Here is a 22,542-nt window from a genome sequence, read left to right on the forward strand (position 1 = left end):
AGTCCAGGTTGTGGGTGGAGGAGCGGTGGTTATTGATGCGGAGGTTGAGGGCCGTTGATGTTTCCCCCAGGTAAAAATCACCACAGATGTTGCAGGTTTCCTGGGGGAAACATCAACGGCCCTCAACCTCCGCATCAATAACCACCGCTCCTCCACCCACAACCTGGACTTCACTGTCGCCGTCCACACCAACCACCACAACATCAGTTTCAACGACTGCTTCCGGGTAGCGATCATCCACCTCCTACCCCAACCAGCCAACACCTCTGTTCGCAAAAGATGGGAGAGGGCCTATATATCGGCCATGAGTGCAACCACTCCACCTGGCCTGAACAAGGCCACCCAGTAATGCCCAACCCTCACCCACCCTCCCTCCCAACTCATCCTACACACTCACAGTTTACGACGAGCCTGGTGACGAAACAGTGTTTTTTTCGTTCTACGCACCGCTTCTTCTTCAATGGGGACCTGGCAACTCTGCAGGACCCCAACTTCCGGTTTCGTCTTCTGTTTCTTCTCACACCGATGATGCTATAAATTAGCGAAAATTTTGAATTTCCCTACTGTTCGGTGAGTGTTTCCTTTTACCTTATTTGATTTTATATATATATATATATATACAAAGTATGGTAGTCTTGCTTTTCCCTACCTGATATTGCATGCTATACTAATTAGTTTGGACTAGCCATTACCAATTATAAATAACGTAATTAAAAGGGTGTTAGTTGTATAAATAAATCTTGTATTACTTCAAATACAGTGTGAGCACAAAAACACTCCCTGGTTTCAAGATGTCATAAAATTGATAGTTTCTTGAATATTTTGATAAAATTGATATCCAAAGCTGAGTTAACTCAAAATATTTTAATATCTTTCTTTTCAGAATCGCTAGTTGTGAATTTGGTAGCTAGAGGGCAGTAACATCGAAAATGGCATTCACTCCGCAGCAAAGAAGCTGGTGCGTTAGAATTTGCCAAAACAAGCAGTGGTGTGAGAGTGCAGCGTGCATTTAAACGGAAGTTTAATGTTGATCCACCTACACACAAATCCATTTTGCAGTGGCATAAAACATTTCTTGAGAGAGGATGCATTTGTGATCAAAGAAAAGAACATTCTGACCGACCGTCCATTTCTGAGAAAATTGTGGAGCGTGTGCGAGAAGCCTTTGTACGTAGTCCCAGAAAATCAACACGTCAAGCCAGCAGGCAGTTGCAGGTGCCACAAACTACTGTAAGCAAGATTTTACGGAAGTGTTTGCATTTTCACCCATACCGGCTGCAATTGGTTCAAAAGTTATATCCACAAGACAAGGTAAAGCGACGTGAGTTTTGCGACACTATCCACACTTTAATGGAGGATGATGAAACCTTTCTGAAAAAGATCATTTTTAGTGATGAGGCGACCTTCCGCTTGAGTGGAAATGTGAACAGGCAAAATGTTAGGATCTGGGGAAGCGAGCATCCGCATGCCACTCTTGATGTGGAACGTGACTCACCCAAGGTGAATGTTTTTTGTGCAGTGTCAGAGCGTCGAGTGTACGGTCTGTTCTTCTTTGAGGGGCCAATAATCACAGGTGAAAGCTACTTAACAATGCTACGTGACTGGTTAATACCTCAACTTGCTGCAGAGAGAGGTGACTACATTCCACAACAAGATGGAGCGCCCCCACACTGGCATCAAACTGTATGCAGTTTTCTGAATGACAACCTCCCACACCGTTGGATAGGACGAGCTGGACCAATGATCAAAATCTATGCAAGTGGCCCCCACGATCACCGGACATGACAGTTTGTGACTTTTTCCTTTGGGGGTTCGTGAAGGACCAGGTCTATGTACCTCCACTACCCACAACCTTGAATCATCTTCAGGAACGCATCAGTACAGCTGTCAACTTCATCACACCGGATACGCTTGAGAAGGTGTGGTTGGAGCTGGATTGTCGTCTCGATGTTTCCCACGTAACAGGTTGCGCGCACATTGAGCATTTGTAATTCCAATGAACACCACAAAAACTTTATGAGTTTTTACAACTACTGTGAACATTTCTGTAGAATACTACTTTTGGTATTAAAGTTATACCCTTTCAAAACCAGGGAGTGTTTTTGTGCTCACGCTGTATAGCGTGATTTTGGGGGGAAATTGTTGAAAATAAGTTGAACTGTTATTCTCACTTTTTCAATTGAATATGAAGTTACAATGGAGAAGAGTAAATCTGCATTCAGTATAAAAATTTTATTGTGAACACCCGTATGTGAACCTCATGTGAAGCCACTGGTTGCTACTCTGTAAAAGAAGAAGTCCTTGGATCAGTTCCACCGGATATTCAGTACTGTCGTTTCGATCCCTCACAAAACTCCTTCTATATCTTAGAAGCTGAGAGATATAAAATCTACATGGATCTGTCGCTATAAATATATGTATATAGGTATAGTATGTATAAAAAGCTTGGTAATGGTTCTGAATGTTTAATGATTTCTCAGAAGTTTTGTAGAAACATTACCGCCGCTGCACTTAAACTTACAGAACAAATACCAATGCAAATAATATTGCGGTAATTAACGTTAATTGTTACATTTAAAACAAATACAGTACAGGTGCAGGAAATCTCACCACTTCCATCACCATTTTTGTACTCATTGATTTTTCGTTGCTATGGTTACAACAATTTGTTTTCTTCTTTTTCCTTTTTACATATAAAGTCTTTTATACAGTGTGATAAGAGCAATATAACTATATAAAAACAAGCATGCATGAGTTAAAGCAACGTTAATAACATTAACATTGAATATCACACATTGAGAATTGGGACAGTCTCATATTGCCATTTGGATCCCTCACAAAACTCGCTCTATATCTTAGAAACTGAGAGATGTAAAATTTACATGGATTTGTTGCTATAGATATATGTATATATAGTATGCATAAAAAGCTTGGTGACAGTTCTGAATGTTTAATGATTTTTCACAAGTTTTGTAGAAGCATTAGAAGTGCTTCTTAATATGGAAACAATTGTGGAAATAAGTTTAAAGTTTTGAAAAACTAATCAGTACAGTTAAAAGCTTCACCAAGTATTATTTACCAGCGACATTATGATTTGAAAAGTACACTACATGAGTGTCATGCTTTGCAGAAATTCTTTGTGGAGACAGGAGCTCTGGCGGATTTTCATCTGTTGCTTGAATTAAAAAAATGAATGGTAAAATGTTGCCATTGTGGGGTTAGCAAGCAGTGTCTCTCATCCACATTCTATTCTCTTTGGCTCAAATGGGGTTTTGTCCTTGAGACCAAATATTACGTGATCAGATATTTAGTAGCATTTAGGGATGCTAAGAGCTCTAACCCTGACAAACTTAACCTAACAATGAAAGCATTTAGTGACGTAATACTTTTTCATATACTATGTAGATAAAGCATTTGGCAGTCTGCATTCAAGATGACAGTAAACGAATGGTTGCTTGCATACAAAGAATCATGTAGAAGTAATAGGAACAAAAAAATCATTCTCCACAAAACACATGGTAAGCAATCATTAAAATTCTGAAATGTGTGTCAAGACAAAAATAGAATTCGAACCATGAATAAAATGTGTGTACCTTGTTTAAATCGGAATTAAACAATCGAAAGTTAGGCCAAAAGTTTCATGGGAATTTGAACTGGAGGGTGCCATATTGCAATTTTGGGTTGAATTTGAACAGGAGGGTGTCATGTTGCAATTTTGGGTAAGATTTTACAATACCAGACACAGCTGTAATTTCTATCCTACATCTTATACTCACAAAATACGTAGTTCCAATGAAGAATCTGAGGTTAACATGTGGGGGTAACGTGTTGATATTGTTATTTGACATGCAGAAGTTGTATAACAAACATTTCAATTACCGCAATTGTTCTCCGCACATGAGAATAGAAACCATGTTTCTTGAAATCTTCCGGTAAATAATGAGCAATCGTGCATTGTCGGTTGCGATCACAGGCCACACACACCATTCACGCATAGCCCCAAAAACTATTCACGGTAAGGTTAGGTTAGCTTAGGTTAGGCAAACATAGTTAAAATTTGGGGTTGTAATTTCGTTTCTTAAGGTATGGGAAACACAAATCTTCCGGTAAATAATGAGCAATCGTGCAGTGATTTGCAAACACGGACCCCCTTTTTTTCGAATTTCGACACGTGACCCCCAAATATTAACTGCAGATTCTTGATTAGGAGCCCAAAATCATTAAGTATGCGAAATCTGAACGAAATCGTGGAATGATCCGGTATTATAAAACTGCTCCCAATTTTGTTGGGTGATTACATGTTCAAAAGTTCAAAGATCACTTCCCATTTAAAATTGTTTTACAAATGCTTTCTTTTTCTTATTCTTCAGTACACTTTGTGAAACTCTACCAGGAAACGGGCGTTGGAGGAATTATCTGGCACAGAATGCCAAAAAAAAAGAATGAAATACACTCACTTCTTCTCTCCAAACGTTTCCTTTCCGATTTTGATTTTAAGTTTCAAAAACGGCTTAGGTGGGTCTCCGTCTTCAAGTGAAACATCAGCATCCTCGCCGTCTTCATAGGATTTCTTCCTCTTATGTTTTTTGTGCTTGTGTTTCTTGTGCTTCTTATGAGGAGAGGGATCTGTCACATCTGGAACAAAGGTACAGTAATGAGTGTAAATAAGCATTTTCAAATTCACGTGCATCACAATTTGTTCATACCTAATACACGAATATATTTCTGTACAACCAAGCGAATCATCTTTGTACTAAAAACAACCCGGAATAACAGTGTTAGCTTTAGTACGATTCTGGTAGTAAAATTGTTGTTGAGTTGAGTTGGTGTTTTAAGTCCACTTTATGCACAGTATGGCTAATCGGGACTGGACCTACAGTTTAAAGTGGGATCTGAACCACTTGTGCCTCCACCGGGTATCGAACCCGGGACACCTTGATCACAAGGCAATGACGCTACCACTGCGCCATGGAGGAGGCCCTGGTAGTAAAATTGTAGGTAATTATGTGATATAGCCCGAACACCTCTCACTCGTTTATTTCGTTCATTTTAGCATTGATACTTACCTATTCTGCATTGCGGAAGATTCTTCGAGGTGAAGTTATGCCTTTTTCCATAAAATAGTGTCAACTTTTCATATTACAAGTCATTATTTGTCTTCCTTGTTCTGCTTGGGTAACAGACAATATGGCATGCACTCGTCATGGATCATCACACGTCTTTCTTGTGTTTTGTCGATTTGAAGTGGGTATGCAGTGTTTCAACCTTCTTAACTGAAAAATACCTACTTTCGTGTTCATTATGTCATCACAAACCATTGACGTATAGCCTCAAAAAACCATTCACAATAGCACCACAAACCATTGACGGATAGCCCCAAAAACGGTACTACTTTACTATACCGGAGACACCTATCAATGATTTATTTCGCAATTTTTTACATTGCTAACGTACTATTCTGCATTGCGGAACATTTCTTTAGGTGAAATAATGGATTTCTAACGAAAATAATGTATATTTCTTACATACGATAGCCCCACTAACCATCACGGGGACGAGGTATGCCTACTAGGTTAGGTTAGGTTCCATTAGCACTCCTTTCGTTCAATTTAGCATATACGGTCAACATCGGAATTACAAATTCCACAGCATCTTCCACACCCGGCAACAACTTCACGACGCATTTTCGACACGTCATCTTGTAGCAGCAGCAATAGCGCGTATTGTGCTCTTGTGCAGAAAGCAAATGGCGGCAGCAGCAATAGCGCGTCGGAAATAGATTTTCGAAGAAAACCACATGCATTCGCATTAAAATGGATCAAAACTACATTCCCGAACATCAACAACGCTACAGAAAATGATTTGCGTAAGTACTTTCTCCTGTAAATTTGAAGAAATCCGTCTCCGGTATAGTAAAGTGTTACCCCAAAAACCGTTCACGATAGCTCCACGGACCATTTCCGGCAAGGTTAGGTTAGGTAAGCATAGTTAAAAAAAAATGCTCGTAAAAAAAAAGGCACGTTTGCAAACACTGGCGAGACCGTGTGACCACAGAGTACTCTGTGGTGTGACTTTCGACGCTCGTGCCATCTGCAGGTACATAATGGAAACAACGGCAAAATGTTGTCGCTTTACAGAAAATGCAAGTTCCTTACATAAAAAGGGATTATTTCTTGTTCTGCAGCATTCTATGGTGAAGTTTTCAGTTTTCGCGATAGAAAATACCTCGAAGAACTTCGACAATGCTACAGAAACTGATTTCAGTAAGTAGTTTCTCCTGTAATTTGAAGAAATCCGTTCGGGCTATATCGCATATTACTGGGTGCAGTGAGGGAAAACTAGTTAATGCTTGTAGATATAACATAAGAGTGAAAATAAAAACATACCAACGTTTATTTCCTCTTCAGTGCTAGTATCCTTACGCTTTCCCATGCTTCAAATTGAATTATCTAAGTACGAAAGAGTTCATTTGAAAATCTAATCTTTTCTCTCTCGGTATGTGCACTCACTTGTTACACCCTTTCACATTTTCATCGTAAATCTTATTTAAAGAACGTTTTTCTTGTAATTGATTACATACACAAAACCTACACAATACACAGAACAACTTGGCAACTATGCAGACACACACACTATCCTCCACCTTCTATTATTCATCTTCTCGGAATCACCACTTACTTTCTGGCATTTACTTGTTTAGGGCAGGGTTTCGGAGCGGAGTGCGGAGCGTACTTCTATGCTAAAGGAGCGCTCCGGAGCGACTTCGAAGCGTCAGTTCTACTCCGCTCAGGAGCGGATCGTGGTACGACAGCACTCCGATCCGGAGCGGAGTGGTTCGACTTCTTGAGAGAGACGATCCGCTCCGGAGCAGAGTGGTTCGACTTTTTGAGTCACACGCTCCGATGCGGAGCGGAGCTTGATATAACAGCACTCCGCTCCGGAGCGGAGTGGTTCAGCTTTTTGAGACGTACGCTCCGATCCGGAGCGGAGCGTGATACAACAGCACTCCGCTCCGGAGCGGAGTGGTTCTGCTTTCTGAGACACACGCTCCGATCCGGAGCGGAGCGTGATCCGTGATACAGCAGTTCTCCGCTCCGGAGCGTGGTTCTTTTGACAGCACACTCCGATCCGGTTAGGAGTTGTTTTTTTACACGAATGCTGTAATGCAACTATGAATAATGGGAATGTGCACATTAAAGCCGACTTCCGTGACGGAGTGGTTATAGTAGAACACCACATGGAAATGAGCCTGCAGTCCTGTTTCCACGTACTCTAGTTGTTTGTCTGTGTGATCGCCCCCGCTTGGATGGGAGGGACAGAGTGGATCATGCTTCCTTATGGCCCTAGTCGAACGGGTGAAGGGGGAGGTGCGCGGAGATTTTTGGCCGAAGCTTTTTTTTGTTTGTGGTCGCTCTACAGCACAGCACCCTATGACGTCAGGGATTCGTAGGGTGGTTCAAATCCCGGCATGGGCTTGTACAGGGTCAACGAAGTTAGTAATAAGTTTGTTTTATACACTTGTATGTTGAATTGTATCTTCTGCAAATATGCTGTATAAAGAAACAAACTGCCGGAGTACTAAGTGAGGCGAGTGTTCAATCTTTGTGTGTATCGTTCATCAATTTAATCATAACATCGATCATCCCCATCTTCGCGATTAGCCAAAAGCGACAAAGAAGAGAAGTAAAATGAACTAAATCAATCAATCAATCATGCACATTAAACATTGGTAAAACAATACAAGAATGTTGTTTTGGCTCAATAGAGAGAGAGAGAGAGAGAGAGAGAGCTACAGTACGTAAATTGTTCATTTGATTTTTTTTACAACAATTTTAAAAACTACACCCTGAAAAAAATGACCCCTGCAAGTTCTCGCGTTTCTCTGCGTCCAGTTTAAGGCAGAAACGAGACTTCCAAAGTTGTGAGGCTAGCGTTGCGCTGAAAACACGCCGCCGCCATGTTACTACGTCACTCCTTAGGGAGAGCTCGTTTGTCGTCTGCTTCGAGCGTCCAGTTCCGGATGGGTAGCCCACGGTGAGCGAACACGTGCACCAGTTTTACAAATCTGTACCGATTTAATTAATGGAAGAAGGAGCGATAGGAGAAAGGAAAGCTATGCTTTGTAATGATCATTCTTCTATGAAATATCCCTGCTGCTCACGTGCAAGATAAATGAAAGGGTTCAGCTGCGTGTGTGTTCTCAGGCGATGCGAAAATATTGCTTATAAAATTGGTTGCTGACCAGAGACTCAAAACTATTTTTTAAACTTATATTTATCGAGATTTACCGTAACCTATGTAGTGCAAAATAGGAATTTTCACATTCTTCACTTTATTTATAAAGCCTATTTAACTTCTTTTTCCATAAAGTAATTTCAGTTTGTGTTCCATTTCTGTTGCGCAAATTATGATCAAATATTTTTGTGCAGATAAGAGAAAATACACTGAGAAGATTACATTAGTTGCACAGTACATATCTATAGTTAATTTGTGCATAATTATTACAAGGAAATAATGTGTATAACCATGGGCGTATTTAAGGGGGATTCAACGGGTCCAACCCCCCTCTTTTTTTGGTTCACTAAAATTACCAGTTTCCTTGTTCTATCCGCTTATTCATAAAAAATTCCTTCGGACTTATTCATTCTCTTAAATTAGAGACGTATAGGACGGGATACGAATGGGAAGGAAATTTCGTAATTCCACACACCAGTAGTGTTGCCCACGGGACGAGACGGGACAGGCTTTTAAAAATTCGAGACGAGACGAGATTGATCATGTGTCCCGAGACAAACGAATATTTTCGATACGAGCCAGCATTTCCACGAGACGAGACAGGCCAAAGTCTCGTCTCGTGGGCAACACTACACACCAGATGGGACTGCAGACCAATGTCTGCAATTTCCTGATAGTTTTGGAATTTCTGCGATAAGAAACTGCATTGAGACTGTCAAATCAGTTATTTTTTCCCATTCGAATTATATTAAACGTAGTGAAAAAACTTAAAAACGTAGTGACACAAGATGAACAGAAAAGTATCAATACTTCGTGACTACAAACACACAACTTTGTCGGGTACAACATCCCCTCCCCACATGCTCCCCAACAAGCTTCCGGCCAGCAGTGTCCTGGATTTTCACTTACGAAATAAAGCAACCCTAATCATACCAAAAATTGATCCATCCCTCCCCCACCCCCTCGTGAACTATATATACGCCCATGTGTATAACAATATCCCATACTGAAATGGTACGATATAATTATTTTCAATTTTGTACTGCGAAAAAAGCTGCCTCATCTCGTTACCCCGAACGCATTAATTGGTTGGTTCACAACTTCACCACTAAGGATCCTATCGAGACGAGACATGGCAATCTTGGTCTCGTTCTCGTTGAGAGTTGTAAATGTCTGCCTCGTGTTTATTTGTAAATGTCTCATTGACAGTCTCGTCTCAATTTATAAACATCCGTCTCGGTTTGCGAGGGCAATTCTCGTTCTCGTCTCAAGTCTAGAAAAATATAGAATTAACAACGTATGCAAAGGCTTATCATTATAAATACAAAAAAACCTTTCTTAATATTTTTTTTTTATTATTATTTTGACTCTTCGTTTCGACGTTACTGCCCTCGAAAACTAAATATTATCCTGCTTATATATGCAAACCAAACTGCAGATTCAGAATGATACCAGGAATGAACTGGCGTTGTAATTATTATACACAATTATTGTACACAAAATTCATGATTTATCTGAGGAAGTCGCATGTTCCAGGTTTGACTATCGACCTGGGCATGACTGTTTCCTTGTGAGTAACATTTCATTGAACTGGAAATTGTTCCATGGGAGGATGTTTGCTCGAGACTTTGAGGACAGCTACGGGGATGCTTCTATTGTTAATGTTAGTGTTGCTCACGAGACGAGGCATGTTCCGTCTCGTCTCATAAAAGGAGATGGGACAAGTGAATGTTTTCGAAATGAGATGGGACAGCAGAAAAAGTTCGTCTCTTATCATGGCAGATTGGGTGATACTTAGATTGTGCAGTTGGTGGTAGTGAGTGTGTGTGTGTGGGGGGGGGGTGTACTCCTGCAGCCCGACTTCGAATACTGCTTGTAGTTATTCATCTTCATTGTAGCGATTAGCCAAAAGTGGGAAGAAATGTGATGTTAGAGATGATACATAATAAATTAACCATGCGTTCTCATCGTTGCGGTTAAACAAAGTGAACGGAAAAGCGACGTAAAAGTAGGTTAAATACAAAAATTTGCAATATATATATTAACTGAAGAAAACTGTCATTTACTGCAGGAAATTGGCGTGTAAACCAGTGTGTTCTAAAAGTATTATCATAATATTTTCTTCACAAATTTTAAGACGAAAATAACTGTAATTCCAGAAAAGGCATTCCTATAACATTAAGTTCTTGCCAGTCAGAACTAACCTATGTATTCGCAATGAACAAGACTGTTCACGTGTTCAGCCATTGACTGTTACAAGGTTTGCTTTGGCACCCTAATGGGAAAACCCTCTACCGAGTGGCTGAATTATAGTAAATACTACTATACTGCTAGGGCATAATTCATCTCCAAGAAATGGAGCACAGATTTTTGCACTGGAAGTTGTAAGATACTTGTTTTACACAGTAACAAGTGAATTTTCTGTCGCTTCCGCAGCTCATGCTAAGTTGACGGGACGAGCAGAAGCCCCGCCTCCACGCATTTCTAAGTGATGACGTCAGAGGACCTCCTGTCTGTGGAGAGGACGTTTTCAAATCCGTGACGTAGTAGGTGAATTTCAGCGGTGTTTGAAGGCGTGTTTCTCGAGAACCGAAACAAATATCGCCGAGATATTTTGCACATCTCATGTTTGTGTCATTATCTGTAAAATGAATGGATTTAAAACATTTTTCATGTCAAAGTGGAAATGTCCAATAGTATTTCTGTATTGAGATGTATTATTTTGTATTGTGACTCTTAGATATAAGAGTTTGAATGTTATGTGTTGAATGGGTTACGAATAATTTCAAGCAATTAGTTGTTCTGCTTTACGGATTTGTCCGACCCACCTCCCCCATACAACAGACAGCTTCGTTTTGTGCCGTATTCCGTGTTCCTTGCAGGTGACTCGGTGCAATCGGCTAGCTCAGTGGTTTCCAACTTCAAAAGGTCCGAGGGCCAAAATTATATCCAGCACTTGATAGGCGGGCCGCATTTTTTTTTTTTTTTTGGGGTGGGTTAAAAATTACAAAAATTGTAAGTACTGAACTGAAAATGTAGTACTTTCGCATGACCTAACTTTCTAAAATGAGGCAATAAAACAATGGAATTACAAATCAAAATTGTATAATTACAATTTATTTCACAAAAACCCAATACTTATTGATGAATTGAAAGAAATTAAAAGGCACACCATACAAATAAGAATCCTTCATGGTAAGTGTTCAATGTGAAAATTGAGCCCGATCTGCATATTTTATTAAAGTTGTATTTGAATTTCTGTATTTGAAAGTCTCAGAAGGTGAAGCAGTGAAGAATCTGCCAGTCTGCTTCTGTAGCGGTTCTTGATGAACTTCATTGAAGAAAAAAAACACTTTCACACTTGTATGTGCTGCCGAACATCGATGTCATTCTTTGCCCAAAACTACGAAGGTTTGGAAAGCGTTCCTTTGAAAGATATTTGAAAAACTCTGGCACATCGCCTTGCAAATCACACAATTCAAGTTGGAGAGAAGCTATTTTAATTTTCAATCTTGCGTTTTTTGGAGATATTGCTCATTTCGATATTTGCACAAACTTTAACGATCAGTCACAGTACAATCCGAGTTGGAACACTGGAAATCTCTTCGTACTTCGTGCGTAGTAAAACAGATCTCTATAGCGCCTCTCTGCAGTTTGTTTCTGAACACAAAGAGTGAAGCCTTCGCGGAAGCAGACGAGTTCATTCCACATAGCGAAGGGATGGAATGCATGGCGTGAAGAGAAAGTTACGTCACTTTAGATTCTTCTGATTATCATTATTGACTGCAAAATCAATTCTACCTGTGATATTGTCTTTCTTCACAGAGCATCCGTTCCTTCAGTAAAAAAGAACGTATTTTAATAAAAATAAATAAAATTAATGTATTTTGCAAACTGGCTTCGCGGGCCGCAGAAAAAGGCAACGGGGGCCGCATGCGGCCCGCGGGCCGCCAGTTGGAAACCCCTGGGCTAGCTCATTGGTCTTGTGCCCGTTTCAAGAGGGGAGGAGGGTGAAACTGGTATCTAGCTTGTTTGTGTGTGCTTTCGGGATTGAGAACTTCGTTCGCTGCGCTGTACGTTGCGTTTGACTTATCCGTACATGGTAGAGACATCGCCTTTGCCAGACAGATCCAGTGTTGCCAGTTGTATTAGAATTATGCTACACCAATTCTGGCTAGATTGTTCTCTTTTAAAAGTATTACTTGCGCGTGTTGTTCTTCTCATCACTGTCATAAAAAGAAGCCTTTAAAAACTGTGTTCTCTTGTATCATTACGTGCATATTATGTGTGCTTGTCAACGGTGGTGTATGGACATTTAATGAAATTTTTAACGCCGCTGATACATGGACGTCTTCAGGATTTTTTCCAGGAAGGGACAAGCAAGGTATTTTTCCAAGGGAGGGGGGCAGAATGAGGCAGAATTTCTCCAAAATAGTATTACTCCCTTTAAAAAAAAATCTACAGTTTGAAGTTATCATTTTCCTGCAACGCCCTTGCAATAATTAACATATATTACTGTGACTGAAATGAAATTATATGCGTGAAATATGTACTTCTTGATTGACTTTCATTTCCGGGTGGCGTGGCCCCCTCCCTTCCGGACGTCCATGCGAATGAAAAAATCATTCCAAACCAGTCTCGGTTAATGGAATTATAAGGTGACTCGATTTGTTAAATCAATATACAAGAACAACAAAGAAAAATCCGTAATTGTTTATTCTATGCATCATAAGCCACGAGAATCATGGAAGATCTATACTGTAATAATGAATTGAAGGAAACCATGCCGAGTTTTTATTTATAGTCTACCTGTTCAAGTAGGAATGGAAAGGTGCACAAAAAGAATTACAAAAATGTATGTAAAAGAAAACCAAGTATTTCGATCAAGTTATTTCTATAATTGTAATATACAATGACCAATTGTCCTTTCAACTAAGTATAAGTTTCAATTTGTTTTTTTCCGGACTATTACCTTTGCCTTGCCTTTAATCGTATATTTCTCATGATCCGTAATTTTAAACAAATTCTAGAGAAGTCGGTAAAAAAAATAGGACACCGAAACTATGGAAAAGAAATATACTGTGATAGAGAAACAAACACAAAGGAAACACCAATGACATTAACGCGGGGGCGTAAGGGGTGCTCCTTCCACGTAGTGCACCCAATAGTCAACCTCACTTCCACGTAGTACACCCTGGACTGCAGACTCACGAGGCTCTGGCGACTGGCCCTATGACCAGTATAATTTTATTTGTGTTGTCCTGTGTTTTGTCCTTATTCGTGCTGAGTGCTCCTTTACAGCCTCAGCTTTTAACGAAAGTCAGAAGATTTTAATATTTTATGATTTTAGTTGTGCAATGTTAGAGTTGTTATGTGTAACGATAAGGGGCTGGACCCCGTATAATGTGACGGGTGCAAAATAGTCTTAGTGCTGACGCACCCAAAATTTTAAATTCAAATTCAAATTCAACATTAACGCGGGTCAAACCAACACCATTTGTCGTTGAGAGCTGAACTCACATCCACGAACTCGCAGAAATATTCCCATGGAATTCGTTATTCGTCTGATATTGAATACCCAATGACGCTTTCTGTTATATAATAGACACTTATGAAGTGAATACATTATTAGGACTTTGCCAGATTTCAGAAAACACACACACAAACACACACACACTCACATACGTAAAAGATATGAATAAGAGGTAGTTCATTTGGAAATTAATTTCCAAGTTGTATTTTTATGCTCTTGTGAATAGATGTAAAGGAAAGTGAAGTCTCTTATAGTTAAACAGAATTACAAATGTATATTTGCTTAAGGATTAATTTATCACAATATACATTGCAATTATACATTCAACATACGTTGAAACAATGCCTTTTGTTATGGACTTTTGGTAGATTTAAGACTCAACAATACGCTATCGAGAATAGACCTACAGTTTAAATCCTACCTAAAGTGGGATTCGAGCCACTATGTCCCTCCACCGGGTATCGATCCCAGTGCCCCTTCATTACAAGGCGACGTTCTTACCACTATGTTATCGGGGTACAGCGCGCTACTTTTTTCTTCAGTACACATTTATCAATTCTCTAATTATCATCGTCGCGATTAGCCAAAAAATCAAAGCTAAGTAACAAAAATCAAATCAAATGTCATCAGTGAGGAAGGCACCTATTGCTCGCAGCCCTATTTTCCAAAATGAAACCATAAAATTCAGGACATGTCCCTATCCAAGTAGATAATATTACATTTTGTGTTTATCACGGTTATTAAGGTTTATACATCTTCTTTCGACTTATCTGCTGACTACACATTGTTCATTACTGAAAACTTGCTTTCAGTTTGCTGTGTACAACGTACTTAATACAAAAAAGATTAATATTATACGTATACGTTTTCTGGCTTTCTAGACTCAGAAACTTAAATATAGCAACATTCCATTCGTCGTTTTTCCAAATTTTTTGCAATTTTCTTATAGCCACCATGCCTATTTCCAGGTTACTGTTTACAAACTTGAAATGTTAGATATGGCAACCAGACATTTTGTAATTTTTGCAGTAGTATACGTATGTAACCATTAAATACCTATTTCAACTTACTGCCTTTAAAATTGGGGAAAAGAATCGATATGACAACCCTGTATTTCATACTATTTAAATTCCCCTGTTCGGCTGTATACAAACAGCATTCCGATTTTCGACTTTATACCTTCATAAAATTAAACCAAATGTGGCAACTTACATTTTTGGTTAAGCAGTTTTTCAACTTTCTAGTGTCAGGATTTTTAAAAAGTTAGATATAAAAACTCTGTATTTCAAATTAAAACGTTTCCTAATTGGCCGTGTTTACGGTAACATTAATAGGCATGATTCCGATTTTCAACTTCATACATTCAAAAATCGAAAAATTAAAATTAGCAACCTGAATTTCCAATTACTTTAAACTTTTCCCTTTCGCCACATTCAAAGTATCATACATAACCAGCGTAAAAGAAAGTTAGATATGGCAATCGTGCACCAGCGATTGTTTTGCATGAACACCTGTCTGCCTTTTATCTTCCTCCGTACAAGTTGCTTCGCCTTTTCTCTGCGTGCTCCTGGCCTTTAGAAGGTCGAATGGATTCTCTGCAGTAGTTTCGCCAGTGTTACTCGAACCAATATTCCGGAATAACTCACTTCTACCGCGCCGTGGACTGTAACGTCGGGCCGAGATGCCGAAGTGCTTAGCCCGAACCAGAAGTTGAACCGAAATGAGTTTCAGTCGCGATCCCTGGTGGCAGGAAATGAGAGAGTGGTTCCATTCTCTCAACTTATAAAACCACATGTGGCACGCCTGCTATTGAAATATATTGTCCCCAGAAGTGGTAGTAGAGTAGTAAAAGTGATAATGAAAATGTAATAATAATAATAATAATATCGCTCTCTTCACGAAAACAGTCCAGTGAAGATCGAAGCTTCCCCTTGCCTCCTTCACACCCCTGGCCCTTCAGGTTTGCCACACTTCTTCTACGCTTCACAGTTCACACATTGCGCGTTGTACACTTCGCAACATCTTATTTGACCGCCCCGAAAGAATTCTAAGTCCCGAAATCGTAAACTTAGCAACATTGCACTTCAGCTCCAGGTGAGAGTAGCCAACTTTGAGTAGGTCCTTCCACTATACGATAAACGCTGCGGTGATAGGTTTTCAATTTAACACTTCCCATGAACTTAGAAACTATAAACCGCTATTATAATACACAATCAAACAGAAATAATAAATTGGAAAAAGAAACTTGAAGGTTATTTACGATTCTGCTTGCTCGACTTGAAATTTGGGGGGTTTGAAACACTGAATAAAGTTTGTCTCCACCTGGAGAAAATCGCCATCAAGTTTGTGCAGAACGAAGCAAATTTGTGAGGAGTTTATGCGACATTTCCCTTACAATACCTTGCATAATATCGAACAGTTCTCAAAAAAATATATTTTACACGACTTTTCGAGAAAATGTGCTTGAAACACAGGAAGGTGGGAGTCTTCATAAACGTCAACATGTTTTTAAGGGTATAACGTCATTAAGTTAACGTAGAGCAGTTGGTTAGGCGCTGCTATCTTTAATTTTCATCAAGCGTGAAAGGTCGCGGGTTCAAATCCCACCTTCTCCTCTTTCTTTCTTTTTTTTTTGTTTGCTGAACAGATACCGTTGATGTTAGAATATTTAAAAAATGAATCCGATGCACACTTGAGGGACGTCCCTTCTGCGCATATTTCCCCTTAGAAGTTGGAGATTTCCAAGATATAAAGTTAAAACATTTATTTTTAGTTATTGTTCATATGTTGTGTTAACACACACATCATGATTAATTCACAAATCACATATATGTATTCAGGATGCAAAATGTAATGTTATTTAAGTTATGTATTGTTTGTTCTTCACTGACACCTAAAATATTGATTATTTGATTTCGATATACTAAAAAGAGATATACAGTTATGTTAAGTAGTGATGTAGTGCAGTACTGTAACGAAGGAGAGCGTTTAATGAGTTCAAGTTGCTAAGATTGGTAATTTTATGTCCGTTCCTTCGTAATGACTGTTATCAATCCCCTCAACACCATCTTACCATGCGTCTAAAACTAATAGTAAATCGCTTATTAACATAAATAAATTGTTATGCGACGAAGGCCCATTCGATAAGAAACTACTAATAAGTATTTATATAGTGAGTGACAAACAAAGAATTCAAAACCTCATAATGATCGTTAATCCCTCGCTGCTTTGTATCTAAAACGTTTGTCTTCTTTGAACAGAAAGTACGAGAATCAGATATAACAAACTTTCCGCACTAACTTTGCAATATTCGAAACCACATTACAGACTTAGCTCTATGTAACTTGATTCTGCGCATTCCACGCGGCATGTGACTTCCTCCTATCATCGAAATAACTTTCTCTTATTATTTCCTTTTCTCTCGTAAAATAAAGAGACCAATGTAACTTCTTAGCACGGTGGATAAACTTTACACCCAACGATATACTCCTGAAAAATATCTTGCCTATGTGAAGAATCGAACCTACGACCTCCCTCGTGAGAATCAAGCACGCCACCTATTCTCCAGGTAGCTCATGTTAAAATTTGCTACCAGTTTGAAGAAACCAATTCACACATAATGTCATATCTATAATTTCCTCATGGCAATTTTCAGGAGGAAACGAATTCAGATAAAATCGAGAAACGCTGAAAGGCGTCTATTGACGTTTTGTCATATTTTGTAAATTGTGTAAAAATTCCGTGTTTTGAACAAGCAATCGTTTAGTTACGAAGTATATTGTTGTTTGTTTAAAGTAGCAACAGGAGAGCGAAAAGGAGTCATTTGAACCAGACCCCGTTTGACAAGAAACTTCAGCTTTTTTCCTAAGACTGTATGAAAAGAGAGAGGAACGTATGAAATATAAAATATATGTGAAATTAAAACAATGGAAACCTTGAAAGATAATACTAACGAACTTCAAACTATGAAAAACATATTTTCGTGGTGGAAAACTCCAAGTCATTTTCGAAATATGAACTTGATATTTTTCTTTATTATGAAGTGGAGATATGGGACGATACGATCCCTCAGCAAGAAAATTTTAAGTAAGCTACCTCCAACTTTTTCAATGGTCATAATTACTAATTAGGGTCCGGAAGTTGACGAAAAATCAACTTTTTTTCTGACCATTAAAAACAATGCTAAACCTGATATCATGTCCGTTTCCATTCAGTTAGAGCCGGAAAACACTTTCTATTTTACATTTTTTTTGCATTTTTCAGCCTTATTTGGCTTTTAGTTTATTTGTCAGTATTTTTAACAGTTTTTGTTGCATTTTTACTTATTTTTGAGGTTTATTTTTCTCCTCCCCTGTTGTTTCGTGCATTTTAAATGCATTTACTAGTAAAACTTACATATTTAGATTTCTTGACATGGTCCTTTTAGCAAATTCACCATAAATCGAAAATACGGTCAATGGAAAGCATAATATTATTCTTAACTGAAATGTTTGGCAATGGATTAAAATACTTTGTGTGAAGATCTACTTTGAGGTTCTATTTCTGGACACTATTATCGCTTTAATCTGTAGTTTTAAAGTAAAATTAGTCACAATATTAAATGCAATTACACTCTGGTATACGCGAAGCAGAACTGTATTTTCGGATGCTGGCCGACTACAGTATCATAGAGGGCCAACTCTGAAAGGAGATGAATTGGTTGATTTGGTGTTTTAAGTCAACTTTCTGCATAGTAAGGCTAATCGGGACTGGACCTACAGTTTAAAGTGGGATCCGAACCGAGTGCATAAAATAACGTGAACCGTGTGGTGTTGGGGGATCGTTTGCTTATGGAATGGAAGGTCATGGGTTCAAACCTACTTCTTTGCGAAATCTTTTTCGGGAAGTAAACGGCTTTGGACGAGAATGCTTAGCTACGTTTCTTGGATATTTCCGTTGATATTTATGCGATTTATGTCCAGCATTTCCGGATGCAGAAAGTTAACATGTAAGTTCTTAATATGTGTTAACTTATAACATCTGAATGAAAGGAAAAGTATTTCCTAAAATCCTGCCAATCACTGAAAGATTAAAAACATTAGTAGAAGCATTACTTGAGGCATACACAGTGGCGACGATTATGGAGTGTGGAGGGGCAGATGACCCAGCACTATGCTAAACATTATCTACCAAGGGAAATAAACTGTCCTTGCCCTCCCCCCCCCCACCTTGCCCATCAGTTTTGAAACCCACTCGCCGCCACTGAGCATGCATCGCATAAATATTTACAGTAATATCATATAATATTATATTACGTTATTAGAACACTTCGTACTCGGTAAATAAAAAGGAAAAAATAATAAGAAAAGGGTGGGATTTGAACCTACGATGTTTCGATCTTGACGAAAACAGAAAGAAAACGAAAGTGCTGTCATCTAACCAACTATTCCAGGAGATTGCTAACAGAGAGCTTAGTAAAGCACGTTAATCTCTTTTGAAGCAACATTGTGCCGGAGTTTCGAACCATTTTTCGCCAAGAACCAAGGAAAAGACACACATTGCAGAATCGTTTGGTGTTGTGCAAGGTATCTTTACTAAACATTTCGCATAAAATCATCATAAATTTGCCTTCTTGCATTCAAATGTGACCGCAATTCTTTCCAGGTGGATGAGAACCTGTTCAGTGTTTCACAATGCACATACATTTTCCTATTTTCAAATCCAGAAGTAAGAATCTTGAAACATTTTCTACTTAATATTTTTCTGTCTACTCATATATTTTATTACTGCTTTAGGGTATCTTTACTTTATGGAATGTGAATTAATGAAAAAAAAATCACGAGCGTTTTCATTCAGGAAGATGAAATGTTGGCCACTCTTAGTTGGCTCTGAAGCGCTATGCTGCCAAATTTACGAATTCCGGACTTTGAAATTTTTCAGGGCGGTCAAATAAGATGTTGCGAAGTGTACGTATGCGGTTGATTGTGCCTTCCCTGGTGTATTGTGTAAGGATTTTTCCTAGCGTATTGGCAACACTGTACGTGAGTGACGTAATCTTGTCTGGACTGTTTCCGTGGCGTTAGCTTTAGTAATAATCAGTTTTATAACAACAATATCGGGCGATTTTCAAATGCCGTACAAATTCCACAAACAAAATTACTAATGTACTCGGAACCTTTGATCGTTAGTTTTCTGTATACACTCGTATTATCCAACCTCGGAGCGCTCCAGAGTCACTCCGGAGCGGAGTGGACAAGTTCTTTGAATATCGCTCCTCGCTCCGCAGCGGATTGAACCGTTCCCTAAAATTTCGCTCCTCGCTCCGGAACGGAGCGAGAAATTTTCCAACTTCCTCTGCTCCGATCCGGAGCGGAGCGGGAAATTTTCCGATTCCCGCTGCTCCGCTCCGGAGCGGAGCGAACCATTTCTTAGAATCTCGCTCCATGCTCCGGAGCGTGGGCAACAGCCGGAGCGTTGATCCGCTCCGCTCCGAAACCCTGGTTTAGGGTCGTACTCATATGCTCAGGCTCGGGTCAAGGCGAAGGCGAACTTGCAAGGCTGGGAACTGTGCAGACCCCAGACAGTGAAGGGGTGTAAGAAAAATAATGCTTGCTCGAAGAAGAAATTCCGAGCTAGGGGATGTTTGTACGGAACAAACCAGTGTTGTAACATGTATCACATGACCCACCTCTATCCCTCTAATTTCAAATAATAGACCTAAATCAAAGATGTCAGCCATGACCAATTATGTCAAAAAGTTCCTCTTGTACGACCCCATCCCTAGGGTCTCTTTCCCGACCGGTAATGAGAGGGATATTAGGTAGGTATTCCCGAAGGTTTTATCCAGAGATTTTTTCATCTGGGCGGAGGGAGGTAAGTGAAAATTTAGAGCCAAAATTCGTCCTTTGCAAAATAATTCGGGGGTGTTGATGAAATTTGAGGATGGTTGGGGTGTGTGGATAAATCACTCCCTTCGAATCGTTAAAAAATGCGGAGGTGTTTCCAGACTTTACACCAAAGTAGCAGCCGCCCCCCCTGGCGGAGTGGTTAGCACATCGCGCTACGACGCTAGGGGTCCCGGTTACGAATCCCGGCCTGGGCATGGATGTCTGTGAGTGTCCATTCATCAATTTCATCATATCATATCATCACTCATTCCCATGTTCGCAAATTAGCCAAAAAGTGGCACAAAGAGCGAAGTAAAATAAAGGACGTCAATCAATCAATCAAAAGCAAAGTAGCATGGCGGTATTCCCTATGGAATTGGAAAATCAACGTTAATTTCATATCGTCAGTGAAATTTACGTTACTTATTATTAAGGACGTTGCAGAAAACTTCAAACTGAACGGGTGTTTCCTTGAGGTGGCAAGGCTATTATGGAATGAGCCAGATACGCATATTCTATATTTCTATTTTTGCAACGTGTTTATTCCTTTTTATAAATGACAATAATAATGGCACAATTATTTTTTTCTGCGATAAGTTTCGAAATGGGGCCTCCCCGATGGCGCAGTGGTAGGGTCGCCCACTTGAAATCAAGGGGTCCCGGGTTCGATACCTGGAGGTACACAGTGGTTCGGATCCCACTTTAAACTGTAGGTTCAGTCCCGATTAGCCTTACTGTGCATAAATTGACTTAAACACCAAATGAACCAACCCACCAACCAAGTTTGAAAATTAAAGACTATAATATATACATTTAGAAAATGGTGTCAATTTTTTTTTTTTCAAAAGGTTTGTTTTAGTCCACTTTATGTCCATATAGATCAATTAAGACTTGATCTCAGTGGAGGCACATTAAGCATTCAATGTAGCCTATCTGAGCATAAGTTGGACTTAAAACAAAGCTTGCCCCAAGAACTTATCCAGAAGTTGCCGTCTGATGGGGTGTGTTAGGCCGGTTTCATGGGAATGTAAAGGTAAATTTAGTATGAAAATTACCATACCATCAGCCCTTTCAGAAGAATTTTAGGAGGGGTTCAGGAAATTTAGGGATCAGTGTTAGGGGGGGTGTCGGGTGTGAATGATTAAATCACTGCCTTACCCCTAACGGACAATTCCGAGAATTCATTTCCTGTCATTTATTGATTGATTGATTTCGTTTCTTTTACTTTGCTTTTCTGGCACTTTCGGTTAATCGCGAAGATAAGGATAAGTGATGATATGATGATATTTATGAAGTGACATTCACAAGGAACACTCCTGCCCAGGTCGAGATTCGAACCCAGGACCTCTGCGCTGTGCTTACCACTTAGAGTTCTATTGTCCAAAAATGGTATGGTGCCAGTAATGCCATTCAGCAGTCCCGCTCGACACTCTTTAACTTGTGAGCATCGACATGGTGGTCGAATCTTTGCTCCTGCATAGACAAAACGGATCACTCTCGCCTTTGGTACGAGCGCTCTGGATTCGATTCGCGGCGGGAGCCCACAGAGTTTCGCCGTTGATTCAGTCTCGTAAGGACAATTGGAAATAAGATGTAACAAACTCCGGTCTCTAAAGCCAGAAAACAGCGGCGATGGGACTCGGTGCCCTGACGGCCTGACCACAGGTCACCCAATGAAAAAGCCGCTCTGGCAGGCCCTGTCCCTTAGAGGACTGTTGCGCAGAGGAGTTTAGTTAGTTAAATCCACTTTAAGTTCAGACAGGGTAATTAGGAGAGAACCTGTAGTTTAAATGAGCACTGAACCACTGTGCTATTATATCTGTGTGCGCCGGGTCGAGCTTGGGACTCTCAGATTACAATGCTACTGTAATATTACGCCTTCAGAGAAGTCCAAACATCAAGTTATGG

The 22,542-nt window shown here is 39.6% G+C and overlaps 1 protein-coding gene across 1 annotated transcript in view; it reads right to left on the reverse strand.

Annotated features, from left to right (window-relative positions):
* LOC145992152 (TLC domain-containing protein 2-like) overlaps positions 1 to 22,542 on the reverse strand; it is a 106,730-nt gene that overhangs the window by 28,351 nt on the left and 55,837 nt on the right. The window lies entirely within an intron of this gene.

Source organism: Lepisma saccharinum, chromosome 9 (assembly GCF_977018435.1).
Source record: "Lepisma saccharinum chromosome 9, izLepSacc3.1, whole genome shotgun sequence".
NCBI lineage: Eukaryota > Metazoa > Arthropoda > Insecta > Zygentoma > Lepismatidae > Lepisma > Lepisma saccharinum.